Raw genomic sequence first — 19,610 nt, forward strand, 5'->3', positions numbered from 1 at the left:
GGAGGGCCGGTGCCCTGCAGATTTTAGCTCCAACCCTAATCAAACACACCTGAACAAGCTAATCAAGTTCTTACTAGGTATACTTGAATCATCCAGGCAGGTGTGTTGAGGCAAGTTGGAGCTAAACTCTGCAGGGACACCGGCCCTCCAGGACCGAGATTGGTGACCCCTGCTCTACATGTTTCTTTACGTTTCTCTGCACTTCTTTTAGCAGAAAACACAGATGAAAACTCAGCTTCAATGACACACGACAGCAGCTCAATGTCCCGCTCTTTATAAGTGATAAAACACTGGAAAATGCAGTCTCTATAACGTAATAGTCTCTATTACGGGTCCTTCTCAATTCATTTGACACTTTAGTTTAAGTAACAATTCACACTATTAAATATTGGCTTATTACCTGCCATTTCGTAACATATTAACAGTTGATTAGCAATTATGAAGTGTGATCTTATTCTACATTCCTAATCCTACCCAGTGCCTAAACCCAACTGGGTCATTCCTACTATCCGGTGTCATTTGAGTCCCCGAGGCATATTATGGTACAGAACATTAAAAAATGCAATAATAAATCCCTTAAAGCTTGTCAGATAGGATAATCCAACACAATCTCACTGCAATTCGTAACTTTTTCATTTAGAGGCTAATTCGTATGAATTAGTATGATCTTATTCATACAATTTAGTTCAATTTGCTTATCCCCCAATGACGGTTGGGGTTAGGGGTGGGGTCAGGTGCCACGCCTCCTTTTTAAAATCGTACAATTTCGTACGACTGAACTCGTACGAATTCATACGAATTAGCCACTTAACTGGCAAAACATAAAATACTTACGTTTTCTCGTGAGATCAGGCTGGATAATCCCATTCCCACCACAGAACACAATTATGCATACTCTAAATTAAATGAAATTTAAAATAATTACTAATAGTAAAAGTATTACTATTTTCACAGTAAAATCAGAGTAAAATTTACTCAGTTCAGAGAATATTTGGTGACTCTCTAAATTGAGCAAAATTTACTCAGCAGCAAAGTTAAAGTTAATGAGACAATGATGGGGTTAATTAAGTGATGATTGGAGGACTGATGATGAACACCTGCTGTTAACAAGCACAAACAGAGAAGAGAAACACAAAACTACATCTACCTTCAGTCACAGCAGTTCATAAAATAAACTAAATAAAACACATCAAATCTTTCAAAATCTCAGCAGAGCATCATTAAGCAACTCCACAAACAGCAGCTTTACTTATTAAAAACCTGTTTGGCCTTATTTCTGCCACACTCTACAAAATTACATATAGTGATAATATTAAGAATTTAGTAATTTTTTTACAACAACAATTAAAAAAACCCAACCTTTTTGTGTTTAAGCTGTCACCATTGAGGAGACCAGTAGCTGCTTTACTTGGACTCTGGTCCGGTTTCTCTTTGTTTGCCAAATAGTCTATTATGTCAATGAAAAAAATAATAATAGTGCTCTGGTTTTGATCTGCTCAATGTATTTTTTAATGTTTTAATTATGTTTATCAAGGCTACATTTATTTGATCAAATATTTAGTGAAAACTGGAATAATGTGAAATAATAATGTAGGCAAATAAAAAAAATAAAGAATCATTTATTCAAATCGACTTAATTTGAGCAAATCAAACACAATAGAATTCTTGTTATACATGTGTAACAGGGAGACTGACACGGAGGGATCCATTATGCAGTATTTATTAAATCACAACTTCACTCAAACACACAATGTGCACCTGGGTGCACACACACATCCACAGTAGTAGTAATGGTATCAAGAATGACGGTGAACAGACACAGAGCGAGTTACCAGGCATGAGTAGAGAGCAGTGGACATGAATCAGAGTCCGTGTATCAGGCTTGGGTCAAAGGCAGGCAGCGAGAATCAGAGTCCGTGTATCAGGCTTGGGTCGAGGGCAGGCAGAAGGCGAAGCAAAGTAAGAGACAGGCTGGAGTCGTACACAGGAGATCAGGCTGGATATAACGCTCAGTAATGCTGGCCGGGGCTGAACAAGACTTCGCACTGACTGAGTGTTTGAGAGCGGCTTATATGAGGTACGTGGGTCGTTAACAAGATTCAGATCAGGTGTATGCGCAATCAGTATTGCTGGCCAGCGAGGGGAATGACCGGGACCGAGTCGGTGACAATATGATTAATATTAAGCTCTTATATTTTAACAATAATAATTTTTTGAACATTAGTGTATATCACATTACATTTCAAGCAATTAGAAACTATATTTCTATATGTCTGTTGTACAATCAGTTTGTTTTCTCTACAGTGTTTCAAGTTCAAGCTGTTTTTTACTACCACCCTCTGCTACTTTTACAGGTAGAAATAAGATAGAAGTTAGAATAGATTTAAAGGGCCATGACACCCCCCTCTTTCGGTTAAAGTCTACTTCAGAATTTTTTCAAAAGATGCATGATTAATGGGCGTGGAGCTCCGCGAGCATCAGGCAGGAGTGGGCGTGGCCAGCATGGGAGAAGGGGAGCGAATAACTGCTGTTGTCATTTAGCTCACAAAATGAGACACAAAGAGGAGACGCATGAGTTTATAGTTTACAAAGTTAAAATGCAAAGAAATGAACAGTGATTTAATGCCCTGCTACATTTGTTATTCGTAATTTCATATACAGACAACCACAATTTATATCATTATAAAGATAATCGTGTTCATATAAACACTATAAATGAGGACTTCTCATTCCCCGTATCCAGCAGACTCAGTGCAGCAGGTCTCCTGACCCTTCTATTTTAACCATTAACCCTGCTGGTAATCTGGAGGATTTAGGCAAACACAGCAGCACGGCGATGTGTCTGAATGTGAACGAACTCCTGATAAAAGACAGCGTCCGCCATTCTCCAATTCTCGTGCTGCTCTCCCGACAAAAATGCTAGCAGCACACACACAGCTTTGCTGTATGATCGGCCCTGACAAGATCGCGGGGGAAAGCATGCAACAAACCCCATGAATGATGGAAACAAACGCATATGAGCCTTCATGAACGGCTAAATACTGTGCCGTGGTTTCCGTGTCTCTCAGCTCGGGCTTGACACTGGCAGGTCTGGCAGGTCTCATGAATAATTAAGCAGCCGGCTCTTCTCATAGGATAAGAAAACTCCGCTATGAATAATAATGAGAAACCGACGCGTCATCATTGTACTTGCAGTTCTGCGCTACGTCGCCGATTTTGATCCCGCCCCTAAAATCATTTTAAATCCGGAAGCTGAAATTAGCTGACAAAAGCTCAAAATTATCCAGTTTTCCCCACAATTAAAGCTGACAGGTGCTAACATTGTCTAAACTAATGCTCAACACACACACATCTGTTAATGTTAAAAAAAAGTTCTCCGGGGTCTCCTGAACCTTTCATTAGAAAACTGGTTCATTGCAAATAAATGTGACACGTTAGGCTTTGATTAAAAATATAGTTTTCTGGATCAAGGAGCAATATGCAAACAAATATTTTTTTAATACCAAAGGAATAAAGTATTGCATTATGTTATATACAGTATTATTGTACTATTATTACATCATGCATTTCAACAAAAACATACATTGTATATTACAAAATCACACTATGTGTTATATACAGTTGAAGTCTGATTTATTAGCCCGCTTGTTTATTTTTTTCCCCCAATTTCTGTTTAATGGAGAGAAGATTTGTTTAGCACAATTTTTAAACATCAAAATTTTAATAACTCATTTCTAATAACTGATTTATTTTGTCTTTGCCCTGATGACAGTAAATTATATTAGACTAGATATTCTTCAAGACACTTTTATACCACTTAAAGTGACATTTGAAGGTTTAACTAGGTAAATTAGGTTAACTAGGCAGGTTAGGGTAATTAGGCAAGTTATTGTATAACGATGGTTTGTTTTGTAGACTATGCCAAAAAAAAAAAAAAAAAAAAAAAAAAGCTTAAAGAGGCTCATAATATTGACCTTGAAAAATGTTTTCGAAATAAAACAAATAAGACTTTCTCCCAGAAGAAAAAATATTATCATACCTGTGGTAGCAAATATATATATATATATATATATATATATATATATATATATATATATATATATATATATATATATATATATATATATATTTTTTTTTTTTTTTTTTTAAATAAGTACTTTTTCAAGATAATACCTCAGACTCGTTGTTTAGAAAAAGTACAAATTTTAGCTGACACTTAAAATCAAAACAAAGTATTTACTATTAGTGTTTATTACACTGTTAAAAATTGTCCCGTTAAAAAACAGTAATATACTGGCAGCTGCAGTTGCCAGCAATGTACTGTTATTTTACAGTATGTTGCTGTAAAAATACATGGACTACATTGATTTACACAATACTCAAGTGAACTCATTTTGCTCACTGAAAGCAACTGCCTCAACTTGGTCAACTGCTGAATGAGTTTATGAAGTAATGTGCTATATATGCTTAGAAGCATACTTATAATGATAACTTATTTTAGTTAATTAGAAAAATTCGGTTTAACTCTAATGTCTTATATTTCACAACAGCACACATACATGTAAATCTGGAACTACCAGAGAGATTCTGACTGCATCAGCCACTAAACAGCCGCTATCTTTAAATAGAGAAACATGCAGAATAACATCAGCAGTTCATTGTTCATCTTTAACTCTAACACTGGCTCTACTCTCCTCCACAACGGTGACACACAGAAGAAATTAGCTTCAGGTTTTACAGTAAAATACTGTTTTTTCCTTGATTTAACAGTAATCTACTGGCAGCTGTGGTTGCCAGCAATATACTGTTTTTTTACAGTCTACTTCCGTTGTGTAAATTAACAGTATATTACTGTTAAAATACATTTTTACACTGTGTTTTTACCTCTCACACCTTTAACCCTTTAAACCCCAGAGCATATACTTCAGTTTTTATTGAAGTGTCCACACTACTGAGTGTTCAAGAAACATGGAGCAAAGCTGAAGTAAATTCATTAATTAACTGACTAATTAAATGATAATTGAGGATTAACAATGAACAAATGAAGAAATACTGAAGGGAAAAAACAAGAACAGAACATACAAAACTTTAGTCACAGCTTTATAATGAAATAACCTGAAGAACAACAAATGATTAAATCATTTAAATGATCAGCGGATGATTAAACAACTCTGCAAACATCATCACCAGCTACACTTATTACTTAATACATGTATTTTTGTATAACTTACTAAAGTTCTTATTGAGAAAAAGTTAAAGTTTTACGTCACCATCATGGAGAACAGAGTTTGCTTTAGTTGGGCTCTTAGCCCTGTCATTTTTAACATTTATATATCTTGGCTGCTGCAATTGTTAAGATCTTTGTTCAAAAAGCTTTTTTGTTGTGGCAAGCCAGCCAAAAACCTAAATAAGATCTGGTGATGTTCATGTTGCTATTAAATGGCAGAGTCTGTTCTCATTTAGTATAATAAAATGTACTGTTCCTATTCAATGTTAAATCTATTGTTTTACATTATATGTCTATATATGGCAATGATTTCTGGAAGTTTTTAAGAATATCTTGGACAATAACACTGCTCTATGGTGTAATTTGCACTCAAAGAGACATCAATAATCAGCGTATGAACCTCAATAATGGTGACAACTAACAAAATTAACAGTTTAACTCACAAACAGGCAACTCTCAACTCTCAGTCTAAACATAAACAACAGCAGAATCAAACACAAATAAAGAAAACTGTTTTCCATTATACAACATTTATTTATAGCGCAATGCATGCTGGGATATCTGTACCGTGCCACTCCCAGCATGCATTGCAGCATGAAACATTTGAGATGTTACCATTGTTGAGATACAAGGTCAGATTCATGAGGTCTGAGTGTGTATTTGTCATAACTGAACTGTTTTTGTATGTTATTTCTTAACTGTTAAGTAATTACGGAGATATTTTCTGTTTCCACTTCTCATTAATTAAATTTATACCTGCGACTAAGCATAAAATCTATTGAATGTGGCCCTACTTCCAGATTTATAACAAAACATTTATCAGATCTAATTTCAGACAAATAGATTTCTCTATTTTTTGACTTTCCAACTTTATTGCTATAATACAAGCACTTTGTTACCTCTTTATTATAGTAATTGGAGAGTCTGAATTAATAAGTTCAAGGGTGAAGAGCCCAACTAAACCAGCCCCTCACTCCATTACGGTGACACAAAAAACACCTTAATTTCTGTTGGATCTCAATGAGAATAGTATGGAAGTCAAATCAGTCAGTAATAAGTGTGTGTCTGCTGTTGTTTGTGGAGTTGTTTAATGATCCTCTGCTGAGACTGAAGCTGTTTTATTTGATTTTATTTAATGTTGTAACTCAAGTCACTGTTTGTGTTTCTTGTTTATTTTCTTCAGTAATTGTAATTATTAACAGCAGGTGTTCATCAGTGTCTGAATTCACTCATTAGTGTTCATTAAAACTGTCAGGTGAACTATATTAGTTAACTAGTGTATGAAATAGTGAACAAGGACACAAATCGTGATTTCAAACACAGACTTCAAAACATTGAATCTGAACTCTGTTAGATCACAGTTTTCTGCAGTTGGTTACTTTCTCGAAAACAAAAATGTTACCCAGAAAGCACTGTTTTTAACAGAATATTACTGTTTTAGTGAAAAAACATTATTTTACCATAGAATCTGACCGTTTTTTAACAGCATTTTTTTACAGTGTATGTATCATTATCTGAAGACAAGAGGTTAAAATGTAGCTTTAAAAACTGTGACCCTGACCATGACCTGACCATGTAATTTAATCCAGATCACAGAAACTCAAACCGACCAATCAGCAAGTGTCTGCTACCCCCCACTGTGCAAGAGGTGTGAAAAGAAGCAGGGCTCTAGCAACACCTCACCTTTTTTATTGCTTTTTGTTCTTTTCTCTCCTATGTTTGAACTTTGAACTGAACTTTGAACACCTTGAACACTTGAAACACTGAAATTGTCATTTCTTTTGATTTTTAAAAAAATGTACCATTGACAATTGCGGTGAAATCTTTGATGCCACTGATGGAGTAGACGGGGGCTGGGGCTGGGCCTCAAGTTGTCTCGTCTCCATCACCTCCTGAGCAGGTACAGTAGGGGCAGGTTGTTGCACCGTTTGTGCTGGAGCAGCAGAAGCAGTACTCTGCTGAAAATAAATCACAAAAATACATATAATCATGAAAAAGGAAAGGCATTCTAGTAAATAAAAATAAACACATATTGACTCAAAAATGTACCTTTTGAGTGTGAAAACCACATGTGCATTTCAGCACACCTCCAAGCAAAGTCCTCTGCCCACGAGATAGCAATGGGCATTTCTCAATCTGAAAAAATCATGAAAAATATATTAAATAATTTTATACAATACAAAAAACTTTTATAACTAAATAAGAATTTTTACTCAATGACTCCCTTAATAAAGCACACAATAGCTCTGTAAATTAATTTACCACTGTTTCTAGAATGTGTTTAATATTTGTCTAATATGTAATCGTACAGTTTGTATCTCCAAAAACGAAAAGAAGAATAAGAGGAACTGGACAGGAACATTTCAGGCCTTAAAACCACATGCTGTATACTGTACTCATAATCCCTTCCCCCACCTTTTCAGATCTCTCTCATAAACGGTCAAACTTACTAAAATATTCGACGTAAATCTCAAAATACATGATAAATACATAGTTACATGATAAATACAGCTCAAAATACATAGTTATTCGCTCCACTTTAATATTAAAAACAAGTATGACATGTTTTACACAGATACTGTACTGAATGTACTGAAGCCTAACAAGTTAACGTTACTCTGTTAAGCAAATTTCAACAAACGTTATATCATGTAAACGAAATACACACCCTTTGATTAATCTCATGCCACTTTTTTTGTCGAGGAGCTGGCCTGTTGCCCTCATTTGATGGCCAAACTCCTGTGCTGGCAAACTTTTTCAAACGTGAAATCCAGTCAGCGTCTGACATGGCTTTATGAGATTTTCCAGACATTTTTCTCCGATAAATTAAACGGTTTTGAATTAAAGTATCCAAATTTGAAATACAACACACTAAAACATTAATTTGTGCAATTGTGTAGTTTTTCCTACCTTTTTTAAGAAATCACTATCGGAAAAAATTCTTTACTGTAAGCAAAACGATGCTGTGCTCTGTCGAATGATGCTGTTCGTTGAATATCACTGATGGTCAATGAACTTTTTTGACCTCTGACCTGCCTCCAGAGGACCGCGTCATTCCTTCGTGTACCTTCGGCTCAGTTCGGAAAATTGATTGACATCTGACTAACCTGTTTGACTGCACACCTAGCAGTGATTCTTGGAACGGTTCCTCCCCCCCTTCAACATTGTCTCGACTCTGATTGGTCAAATGTTGAAAATGTTTAGAATTCCGGTCCGCGATTTGCTGCAAATGTTGAAGCGCTGCAACGTGATTGGCTACAATGTTGGAGCGAATCGCTCCGATTGGCTCTCATCTTCAACATTTGTGAAATATTGTCGGACTATCCTTCGGCAGCTGGCGTTCAGGCTCCAGTCTCTTCGGGGGCATGGGTTCGAATCCCATCGCTGCCAGGCAGTCCTTTTTGGATGCTTGAGAATGACCTCTCAGCTTGAGCAAACAGACTTGCAAAGTGATACTGCATGCTTCCGCTCACATCCAAATGTAGACTCCTTGGCCAAAGTTGAAGGGCATAATTAGTAAGCTCTGCATCCTCTCTGCTGTTCTGTTTCTGTAAAATTGGGCAGAAAAGGGACCACTGCATAGAGCCATCTGGGGTAGCATGGCCGAGCGGTCTAAGGCAAGGATTTAGGCTCCAGTCTCTTTCTTTGTGGAGGAGCTTTAGTATGCAAGGCCAAATTGAATTGATTTCCAAGCGCTGTTGCTCTACTTGAAACAAGTTGGTGCGAAAAGTGCTCAGAAAAAGCAGCTTGACAAGGTACTGTGGCCGAGCGGTCTAAGGTGCTGGATTAAGGCTCCAGTCTCTTCGGAGGCATGGGTTCGAATCCCACCGCTGCCATGCAGTCCTTTTAGCATGCTTGAGAATGACCTCTCTGCTTGAGCAAACAGACTTGCAAAGTGATACTGCATGCTTCCGCTCACATCCAAATGTAGACTCCTTGGCCAAAGTTGAAGGGCATAATTAGTAAGCTCTGCGTTCTGTCTGTTGTTTTGCTTCCGTAAAATTGGGCAGTAAAGGGACCACTGCATAGAGGCATCTGGGGTAGCGTGGACGAGGGGTCTAAGGCGCTGTATTTAGTCTCCAGTCTCTTTCTTTGTGGAGGAGCTCTACTATGCATGGCCAAATTTAATTGATTTCCAAGTGCTGTTGCTCTACTTGAAACAAGTTGGTGCGAAAAGTGCTCAGAAAAAGCAGCTTTATAAGGTAGTGTGGCCGAGCGGTCTAAGGCGCTGGATTAAGGCTCCAGTCTCTTCGGAGGCATGGGTTCGAATCCCATCGCTGCCATGCAGTCCTTTTAGCATGCTTGAGAATGACCTCTCTGCTTGAGCAAACAGACTTGCAAAGTGATACTGCATGCTTCCGCTCACATCCAAATGTAGACTCCTTGGCCAAAGTTGAAGGGCATAATTAGTAAGCTCTGCATCCTCTCTGCTGTTCTATTTCTGTAAAATTGGGCAGAAAAGGGACCACTGCATAGAGCCATCTGGGGTAGCGTGGCCGAGGGGTCTAAGGCGATGGATTTAGGATCCAGTCTCTTTCTTTGTGGAGGAGCTCTAGTATGCATGGCCAAATTGAATTGATTTCCAAGCGCTGTTGCTCTACTTGAAACAAGTTGGTGCGAAAAGTGCTCAGAAAAAGCAGTTTGACAAAGTAGCGTGGCCGAGCGGTCCAAGGCGCTGGTTAAAAGCTGGGGATCAATCGTCCAACAAAGAAGGGGAAGAAGGGAAGAAAGGGGGGAAGAAAGAAAGAGAAAAAGGGAAGAAGAGGGGGAAAAAACGAAGAAAGGAAAGGGCGAATTCTAAGCTTCCCGGACACGCCTTCCCTGCACCTGCTTTACGTCACGCATAGTGATACTGTTCTGTGTTAAAACAACGCAATTTGAGTTACATTGATTTCTATTGCAGTTGCTCACCAAGACCGGGGTTCGAATCCAGCTAAAGATGCTTTATTGTTATTGGTTAATTATTACTCAATAAACTAACTGTTTAAATGTGTAATGCTCCAAGGTAAATAAAATATGCCTAAGCGCTTTATTCTTGTGTTTTTTGACATTCTTTCATGAAAAATAAAGCATACTAACTTGAATGTGTCACTATTTAGTAGTTGTTGTAGCATTGTTATGCTTATGGTTATTATTGTTCTGTATTTTGATGTACAAATGATCTATAGAAATCTCATAGAGTATATAGTGTACACACACACACACACACACACACATATATACATATATATATATATATATATATGTGTGTGTGTGTGTATATATAGTGTGCATAGTGTATATGGAATTAAAAGTCAAGTAGTCAGTTATTTATATATGCATTATTTATCTAACAATTGTCAACAGAACAGTAATGAATATAGAGTAGAAAATATAAAAATAATAAATTAGTTATTAATAATACAGTATTAACAATATAAATAAACAATGTTAATAAAATGTTAAATAAATTTAGAAACCAACAATAAGTGAAATAGAATAAATTTACCTATTATGGTTGTAACCTGTATACACTTTATACATACACACACATATAAATAATAAATAAGTTAAATAAAATGTCAACAAAATAAATAAACTATTTAAATAAAAAGTGCAATAAAACAGAATCAAACAAGGTAATTGAAGAACTATTATGGTTATAAACTGTATAAACTATAGACATACACATCAATAATAAACAGTTAAATAAAATGTTAACAAAATAAATTATTTTTATAAAATGTGAAATAAAATAGAAACCAACAACAAGTGCAATAGAATAAACTGTAGAACTATTATGGTTATAAACTATATAAATACACACACATATATAAATAAGTTAAATAAAATGTTAACAAAATAAATTATTAAAAAGTAAAATGTGCAAAAAAACAACAAGTGAAATAGAATAAATTGAATTATTATGGTTATAAACTGTAAACACTATACACACACACACATACATACATAATATAAAAGTTAAATAAAATGTAAACAAAATAAACACACTATTTAAAGAAAATGTGAAATAAAATTATAAACTAACAGCAAGTGAAATTGAATGAACTTAAGAACTATTACACTATATACATACACAAACAAACACATTATTTTGGATTGGTCCTTTTCATTTCCTCTAGCCACTCTTCTTTGGTTAAAGTTTCAGTCTGTGGGCAGTACACCCTGCCCCTGAGTTGGCTATGGCCTGTGGCATTTGTTTTGAACTGCCCACACTTTTTACAAGTGTTCGCTTGAACAGTTCTATGGTACGGTCTTTTGGGAATGGCTCCAGATATGGACGGTGATGCAGCAGGCTGTGAGCTGGTACTGGACATTGTTGGCTGAAGTGGTGGCTGTCTGAGTGGCATCCCCTGCACCATTGGGATACCCTGAGCCATCAGCACTCCTTGCATCATCGGGATACCCTGGGCCATAGGGATTCCCTGGACTATTGGCACAGCCTGGAACATTGGTACACCCTGAAACATCATCACACCCTGGTACCCTGGTGTAGCCAGGATTTAAATGTTGGGTACCATCTGCAGCGATGCTCCAGGTGCTGGTGGTGTAAATATGACCTGATGACCTGGGTCAGTGCTGGTGCCTTGGGTCTGAGTGGGGGTCGCATAACAGATGTCTGCCTCTGCCTTGCCTGACCTGCTGTACTCTCTGCCAACACGTACTGGTGCTGCTCTCCTGGTTGGTCCGGTGAAATCTTTGATGCCACTGGTGGAGTACAGGGGCTGGGCCCTAAGTTGTCTCTTCTCCATCACCTCCTGAGCAGGTACAGTAGGGGCAGGTTGTTGCACCGTTTGTGCTGGAGCAGCAGAAGCAGTACTCTGCTAAAAATAATCACAAAAATACATATAATCATGAAGAAAGAAAGCCATTTTAGTAAATAATAAACACATATTGATTCATAAATGTACCTTTTAAATGTGAAAACCACATGTGCATTTCAGCCCACGAGATTGCAATGGGCATTTCTCAATCTGAAAAAATTATGAAAATTATAATAAATAATTTTACACAATACAAAAAACTTTTATAACTAAACAAGAAATTCAACTCAATGACTCCTTTAATAAAGCACACAATAGCTCTGTAAATTAATTTACCACTGTTTCTAGAATGTGTGTAATATTTATCTAATATGTAGTTGTACAGTTTGTATCTTCAAAAAGAAAAAGATAAGAGGTAAAGTTGGTTTTATATTCGCACATTCGTTCATTTAGAAGTCTCTATATTGTTTACCATATTACTTTGAATATTCGATCGGAATTAGCATGCAAGTATGATTTGAAAACAACATTAACACTATCTAATTCACTGTGAACAATGCTGTACTTTTATAATCACTAATCATTGTCTGCTAATATGATTTTCCTATTTAGAATTTGCAAAGAATATTTTTCTGAAATGATATTATTAAGGAGAATGTCTGAATATCCGAATATAAAACCAACTTTACCTCTATAAGAAAAAGAATAAGGGGAACTGGAAAGGAACATTCCAGGCCTTTAAATCACATGCTGTATTCTACACAAAATCCATTCCCCCACCTTTTCAAATCTCTCCCATAAACGGTCAAACTATAGTAAATTATTTGATGTAAATCTCAAAATACATGCAATTTAAAACACATTATTATTTAAAAACAAGTATGACATGTTTTACACAGATACTGTACTGAATGTACTGAAGCCTAACAAGTTAACGTTACTCTGTTAAGCAAATTTCAACAAACGTTATATCATGTAAACGAAATACACACCCTTTGATAAATCTCATGCCACCTTTTTGTCGAGGAGCTGGCCTGTTGCCCTCATTTAATGGCCAAACTCCTGTGCTGGCAAACTTTTTCAGACGTGAAATCCAGTCTGACATGGCTTTATGAGATTTTCCAGACATTTTTTCTCCTAGAAATTAAACGGTTTTAGATTAAAGTATCCAAATTTGAAATACAACACACTAAAACATAAATATGTGCAATTATGAAGATTTTCTTACCTTTTTAAGAAATCATAATCGGAAAAAAGTCCTATACTTTAAACAAAACGATGCTGTGCTCTGTCAAATGATGCTGTTTGTCGAAAATCACTGAAGGTCAAGGAACTTTTTTGACCTCTGACCCGCCTCCAGAGGACCCCGTTTTTTCTTTCGTGTACCTTCGGCTCAGTTCGAAAAATTGATTGACATCTGACTAGCCTGTCTGACTACACACCTAGCGGTGAATCTTGGAAAAGTTCCTTCCCCGGCTTTAACATTGCCTCGACTCTGATTGGTCAAATGTTGAAAATGTTGAGAATTACAGTCAGCGATTGGCTGCAAATGTTGAGATGCTGCACCGTGATTGGCTACAATGTTGGAGCGAATCCCTCTGATTGGCTCTCATCTTCAACATTTGTGAAATATTGATGGACAATCCTTCAGCAGCTGGCGTTCAGGTCGCAGTCTCCCCTGGAGGCGTGGGTTCGATTCCCACTTCTGACAAACCGAACCTGCGGCAGTGCGCTCAGGCTGAAGTCTTTAACTCTCTGCCACCATGTCCGAATGATACAGTAACACTGACCAAGCGCCGCATCACGCGGGCTTTAATGCAAGTGCACCGAAAGGGGATCAAAAGAATTGTCCTGGGATGGCGTTGATTTTTAAGGTTTGCAGGGCATTTTTTCGTCAAATCCTCGTACAACGTCAAGTCATGACATTTGACAGATCCACGCCCTTGTATCGTTGATCATCCAGTGAGCAGAGAGCCAATGGAGAATGTGCGTAAAAGCAAATCTGAACGTTTCCGCACAGTTTCTAACAGGAGACCCTCCGCTTGTAAAGCCATCGTGATAGCCACAGGAGCCTCCGGTTAGGGTGAGAGCACTGTCTTGTGGTGCCATCGCAGAGAGACTGAAAGTCACTTTCCGCAATGTTTTCATTCAATGTTCTACGCTGGTGGAATCACCTTCCCATTCCCACTCGGATTACGGATACACTGGTGTCCTTCAAACGACAGCTAACACCCATCTCTTCGGAGTACACCCGAACCCCGGTGAATATCCCTCTCTCTAAAGAAAACGAAACTCCTACTCCAGCACTAAATTCTCTGAACACAAACAAATTACTTGGAATAAATAGCCCTTTTTCATATGCATTGCCTCGTCTTGTTGAATACCTCCACTATTGTATGTCGCTTTGGACAAAAGTGTTCGCTAGTTGTATGCTTCCGCCCAGTTTCGAACAGGAGACATTTAGCGTGTAATGCAAACATGATAAAAAAAAACTACACTACGAAAACCAATAGGCCAGTGCTGCTTCAAGTATTTATAGACTTTTTTTATAGAGCTGTCTTGTACGGTCTGCACCGTGGAGGGCCAGCAAATGCACTGGCCACCTGCTCATGCACAACATAAAGCTAAAAGAAATCAGATTTTACGCAAGTTTGCGACACCGCGAGGGGAGGTAAACACTGAGTTAAATTCAAACTTCTAGCCTCACACCGCTCAGCAGAAAGAATCTTTTCAGTGAACATCAGTACTCAACAGAAGCCTGATTTGACTATTGTCATAAAAGCCAGAGGTTGTTTCCACCCAGTTTCGAACTGGGGACCTTTCACGTGTGAGGCGAATGTGATAACCACTACACTACGGAAACCTACAGGCACAACAAGCAGATAAGCCTTTTTGATTGGGTGCCTGTCGATGATCATTGCTAGTGCGGCAGTGGATGCTATTATTTTTTAGCCAAAAGAAGAACACTGTTTCTGCTCGGTTTCGAACCGAGGACCTTTCGCGTGTAAGGCAATCGTGATGACCACTACACTACAGAAACCCCACAAGTGCTTGCACCAGCTAAGTTAGGCCTGCAAGGATAAAACAAGGTGTACGCGTTTGTCAATCAAGCGGACAAAGCCAACTCAGCGTGACAAGCTCCCTGCAGGTATTAGGGCCAATTTACAATCCAGGCCCAACACAGCTGTACAGGTCCTTGCAAAATGTCCCCTTTCGTCACATTTGAAGCACATGAATTCTGGGCGTTCCTTCATCACATTTTCTGAGCTCATGCATAGTCGATAGGTTTTTACCTGATTGGTGTGCATGACTCTAAAGTGCTGTGGCCCTTCCGCCGTCTCGATTTTGGTACTGTATGGTAAGGAGGCCGTCTCTTCTGGAAATCTTCTGGTTTCTCTCCTTACTGCTGCCAACTCACTTCCTGTTTGCTCTATAGCGCCCTCAGGGTGGTGTGGCCGTAAGCAATGACAGCTGTCAAGTGTTGGCTATTGAAACCAGGCGCAGCCCCCGGAGGCGAGCACAGCTTAGCTGCCTGCTGCGCCAATGAGCTGGGCAAGCTGTGAAACACCACATTCCATGTCATGGTACTGCGCTGTGGCTCCCACGAGACAGCTCCTGCCAAGTTTGCATGTCAGGATGGCCGAGCGGTCTAAGGCGCTGCGTTCAGGTCGCAGTCTCCCCTGGCGGCGTGGGTTCGATTCCCACTTCTGACAAACCGAACCTGCGGCAGTGCGCTCAGCCTGAAGTCTTTAACTCTCTGCCACCATGTCCGAATGATAGAGTAACACTGACCAAGCGCCGCATCACGCGGGCTTTAATGCAAGTGCACCGAAAGGGGATCAAAAGAATTGTCCTGGGATGGCGTTGATTTTTAAGGTTTGCAGGGCATTTTTTCGTCAAATCCTCGTACAACGTCAAGTCATGACATTTGACAGATCCACGCTCTTGTATCGTTGATCATCCAGTGAGCAGAGAGCCAATGGAGAATGTGCGTAAAAGCAAATCTGAACGTTTCCGCACAGTTTCTAACAGGAGACCCTCCGCTTGTAAAGCCATCGTGATAGCCACAGGAGCCTCCGGTTAGGGTGAGAGCACTGTCTTGTGGTGCCATCGCAGAGAGACTGAAAGTCACTTTCCGCAATGTTTTCATTCAATGTTCTACGCTGGTGGAATCACCTTCCCATTCCCACTCGGATTACGGATACACTGGTGTCCTTCAAACGACAGCTAACACCCATCTCTTCGGAGTACACCCGAACCCCGGTGAATATCCCTCTCTCTAAAGAAAACGAAACTCCTACTCCAGCACTAAATTCTCTGAACACAAACAAATTACTTGGAATAAATAGCCCTTTTTCATATGCATTGCCTCGTCTTGTTGAATACCTCCACTATTGTATGTCGCTTTGGACAAAAGTGTTCGCTAATTGTATGCTTCCGCCCAGTTTCGAACAGGAGACATTTAGCGTGTAATGCAAACATGATAAAAAAAAACTACACTACGAAAACCAATAGGCCAGTGCTGCTTCAAGTATTTATAGACTTTTTTTATAGAGCTGTCTTGTACGGTCTGCACCGTGGAGGGCCAGCAAATGCACTGGCCACCTGCTCATGCACAACATAAAGCTAAAAGAAATCAGATTTTACGCAAGTTTGCGACACCGCGAGGGGAGGTAAACACTGAGTTAAATTCAAACTTCTAGCCTCACACCGCTCAGCAGAAAGAATCTTTTCAGTGAACATCAGTACTCAACAGAAGCCTGATTTGACTATTGTCATAAAAGCCAGAGGTTGTTTCCACCCAGTTTCGAACTGGGGACCTTTCACGTGTGAGGCGAATGTGATAACCACTACACTACGGAAACCTACAGGCACAACAAGCAGATAAGCCTTTTTGATTGGGTGCCTGTCGATGATCATTGCTAGTGCGGCAGTGGATGCTATTATTTTTTAGCCAAAAGAAGAACACTGTTTCTGCTCGGTTTCGAACCGAGGACCTTTCGCGTGTAAGGCAATCGTGATGACCACTACACTACAGAAACCCCACAAGTGCTTGCACCAGCTAAGTTAGGCCTGCAAGGATAAAACAAGGTGTACGCGTTTGTCAATCAAGCGGACAAAGCCAACTCAGCGTGACAAGCTCCCTGCAGGTATTAGGGCCAATTTACAATCCAGGCCCAACACAGCTGTACAGGTCCTTGCAAAATGTCCCCTTTCGTCACATTTGAAGCACATGAATTCTGGGCGTTCCTTCATCACATTTTCTGAGCTCATGCATAGTCGATAGGTTTTTACCTGATTGGTGTGCATGACTCTAAAGTGCTGTGGCCCTTCCGCCGTCTCGATTTTGGTACTGTATGGTAAGGAGGCCGTCTCTTCTGGAAATCTTCTGGTTTCTCTCCTTACTGCTGCCAACTCACTTCCTGTTTGCTCTATAGCGCCCTCAGGGTGGTGTGGCCGTAAGCAATGACAGCTGTCAAGTGTTGGCTATTGAAACCAGGCGCAGCCCCCGGAGGCGAGCACAGCTTAGCTGCCTGCTGCGCCAATGAGCTGGGCAAGCTGTGAAACACCACATTCCATGTCATGGTACTGCGCTGTGGCTCCCACGAGACAGCTCCTGCCAAGTTTGCATGTCAGGATGGCCGAGCGGTCTAAGGCGCTGCGTTCAGGTCGCAGTCTCCCCTGGCGGCGTGGGTTCGATTCCCACTTCTGACAAACCGAATCTGCGGCAGTGCGCTCAGCCTGAAGTCTTTAACTCTCTGCCACCATGTCCGAATGATAGAGTAACACTGACCAAGCGCCGCATCACGCGGGCTTTAATGCAAGTGCACCGAAAGGGGATCAAAAGAATTGTCCTGGGATGGCGTTGATTTTTAAGGTTTGCAGGGCATTTTTTCGTCAAATCCTCGTACAACGTCAAGTCATGACATTTGACAGATCCACGCTCTTGTATCGTTGATCATCCAGTGAGCAGAGAGCCAATGGAGAATGTGCGTAAAAGCAAATCTGAACGTTTCCGCACAGTTTCTAACAGGAGACCCTCCGCTTGTAAAGCCATCGTGATAGCCACAGGAGCCTCCGGTTAGGGTGAGAGCACTGTCTTGTGGTGCCATCGCAGAGAGACTGAAAGTCACTTTCCGCAATGTTTTCATTCAATGTTCTACGCTGGAGGAATCACCTTCCCATTCCCACTCGGATTACGGATACACTGGTGTCCTTCAAACGACAGCTAACACCCATCTTTTCGGAGTACACCCGAACCCCGGTGAATATCCCTCTCTCTAAAGAAAACGAAACTCCTACTCCAGCACTAAATTCTCTGAACACAAACAAATTACTTGGAATAAATAGCCCTTTTTCATATGCATTGCCTCGTCTTGTTGAATACCTCCACTATTGTATGTCGCTTTGGACAAAAGTGTTCGCTAATTGTATGCTTCCGCCCAGTTTCGAACAGGAGACATTTAGCGTGTAATGCAAACATGATAAAAAAAACTACACTACGAAAACCAATAGGCCAGTGCTGCTTCAAGTATTTATAGACTTTTTTTATAGAGCTGTCTTGTACGGTCTGCACCGTGGAGGGCCAGCAAACGAACTGGCCACCTGCTCATGCACAACATAAAGCTAAAAGAAATCAGATTCTACGCAAGTTTGCGACACCGCGAGGGGCGGTAAACACTGAGTTAAATTCAAACTTCTAGCCTCACACCGCTCAGCAGAAAGAATCTTTTCAGTGAATGTCAGTACTCAACAGAAGCCTGATTTGACTATTGTCATAAAAGCCAGAGGTTGTTTCCACCCAGTTTCGAACTGGGGACCTTTCACGTGTGAGGCGAACGTGATAACCACTACACTACGGAAACCTACAGGCACAACAAGCAGATAAGCCTTTTTGATTGGGTGCCTGTCGACGATCATTGCTAGCGCGGCAGTGGATGCTATTATTTTTTCGCCAAAAGAAGAATACTGTTTCTGCTCGGTTTCGAACCTAGGACCTTTCGCATGTTAGGCGAACGTGATGACCACTACGCTACAGAAACCCCACAAGTGCTTGCACCAGCGAAGTTAGGCCTGCAAGGATAAAACAAGGTGTACGCGTTTGTCAATCAAGCGGACAAAGCCAACTCAGCCTGACAAGCTCCCTGCAGGTATTAGGGCCAATTTACAATCCGGGCCCAACACAGCTGTACAGGTCCTTGCAAAATGTCCCCTTTCGTCACATTTGAAGCACCTGAATTCTGGGCGTTCCTTCATCACATTTTCTGAGCTCATGCATAGTCGACAGGTTTTTACCTGATTGGTGTGCATGACTCTAAAGTGCTGTGGCCCTTCCGCCGTCTCGATTTTGGTACTGTATGGTAAGGAGACCGTCTCTTCTGGAAATCTGTTTTTTACAAACCTTGTTCCATCTTCTATGTTTGTGCCTGGATACAATCTTCTTTTAATTTTAGATATGGGGAAAACTCCCTATCCCTCTAGCTTGCTTAAAATTTCTTCATCAGCTAGGTAAACAGGCAGATGCTTGAACGAAACAACATAGTCTGTGTTTTGTAACGTCCGTACTTCAGATTTCACTCCTTTAATTGTCAATCCATTGTCTATTAAAATTTCGGTGT

The 19,610-nt window shown here is 39.9% G+C and overlaps 3 non-coding genes across 3 annotated transcripts; 1 reads left to right on the top strand and 2 right to left on the bottom strand.

The window, feature by feature from the left end:
- Positions 1-9,428: 9,428 nt before the first annotated feature.
- On the top strand, positions 9,429-9,510 carry trnal-aag (transfer RNA leucine (anticodon AAG)). Its single transcript has one exon. It is a non-coding gene; the product is annotated as a tRNA-Leu (tRNA).
- A 5,448-nt stretch (positions 9,511-14,958) lies between these two features.
- On the bottom strand, positions 14,959-15,031 carry trnav-uac (transfer RNA valine (anticodon UAC)). The gene has a single exon. It is a non-coding gene; the product is annotated as a tRNA-Val (tRNA).
- Positions 15,032-16,960: 1,929 nt separating this feature from the next.
- Positions 16,961-17,033, bottom strand: trnav-uac (transfer RNA valine (anticodon UAC)). The gene has a single exon. It is a non-coding gene; the product is annotated as a tRNA-Val (tRNA).
- Positions 17,034-19,610: the final 2,577 nt, after the last annotated feature.

The sequence above is a fragment of the Danio rerio genome, chromosome 4, assembly GCF_052040795.2.
Source record: "Danio rerio strain M-AB ecotype USA chromosome 4, GRCz13ab, whole genome shotgun sequence".
Taxonomy (NCBI): domain Eukaryota; kingdom Metazoa; phylum Chordata; class Actinopteri; order Cypriniformes; family Danionidae; genus Danio; species Danio rerio.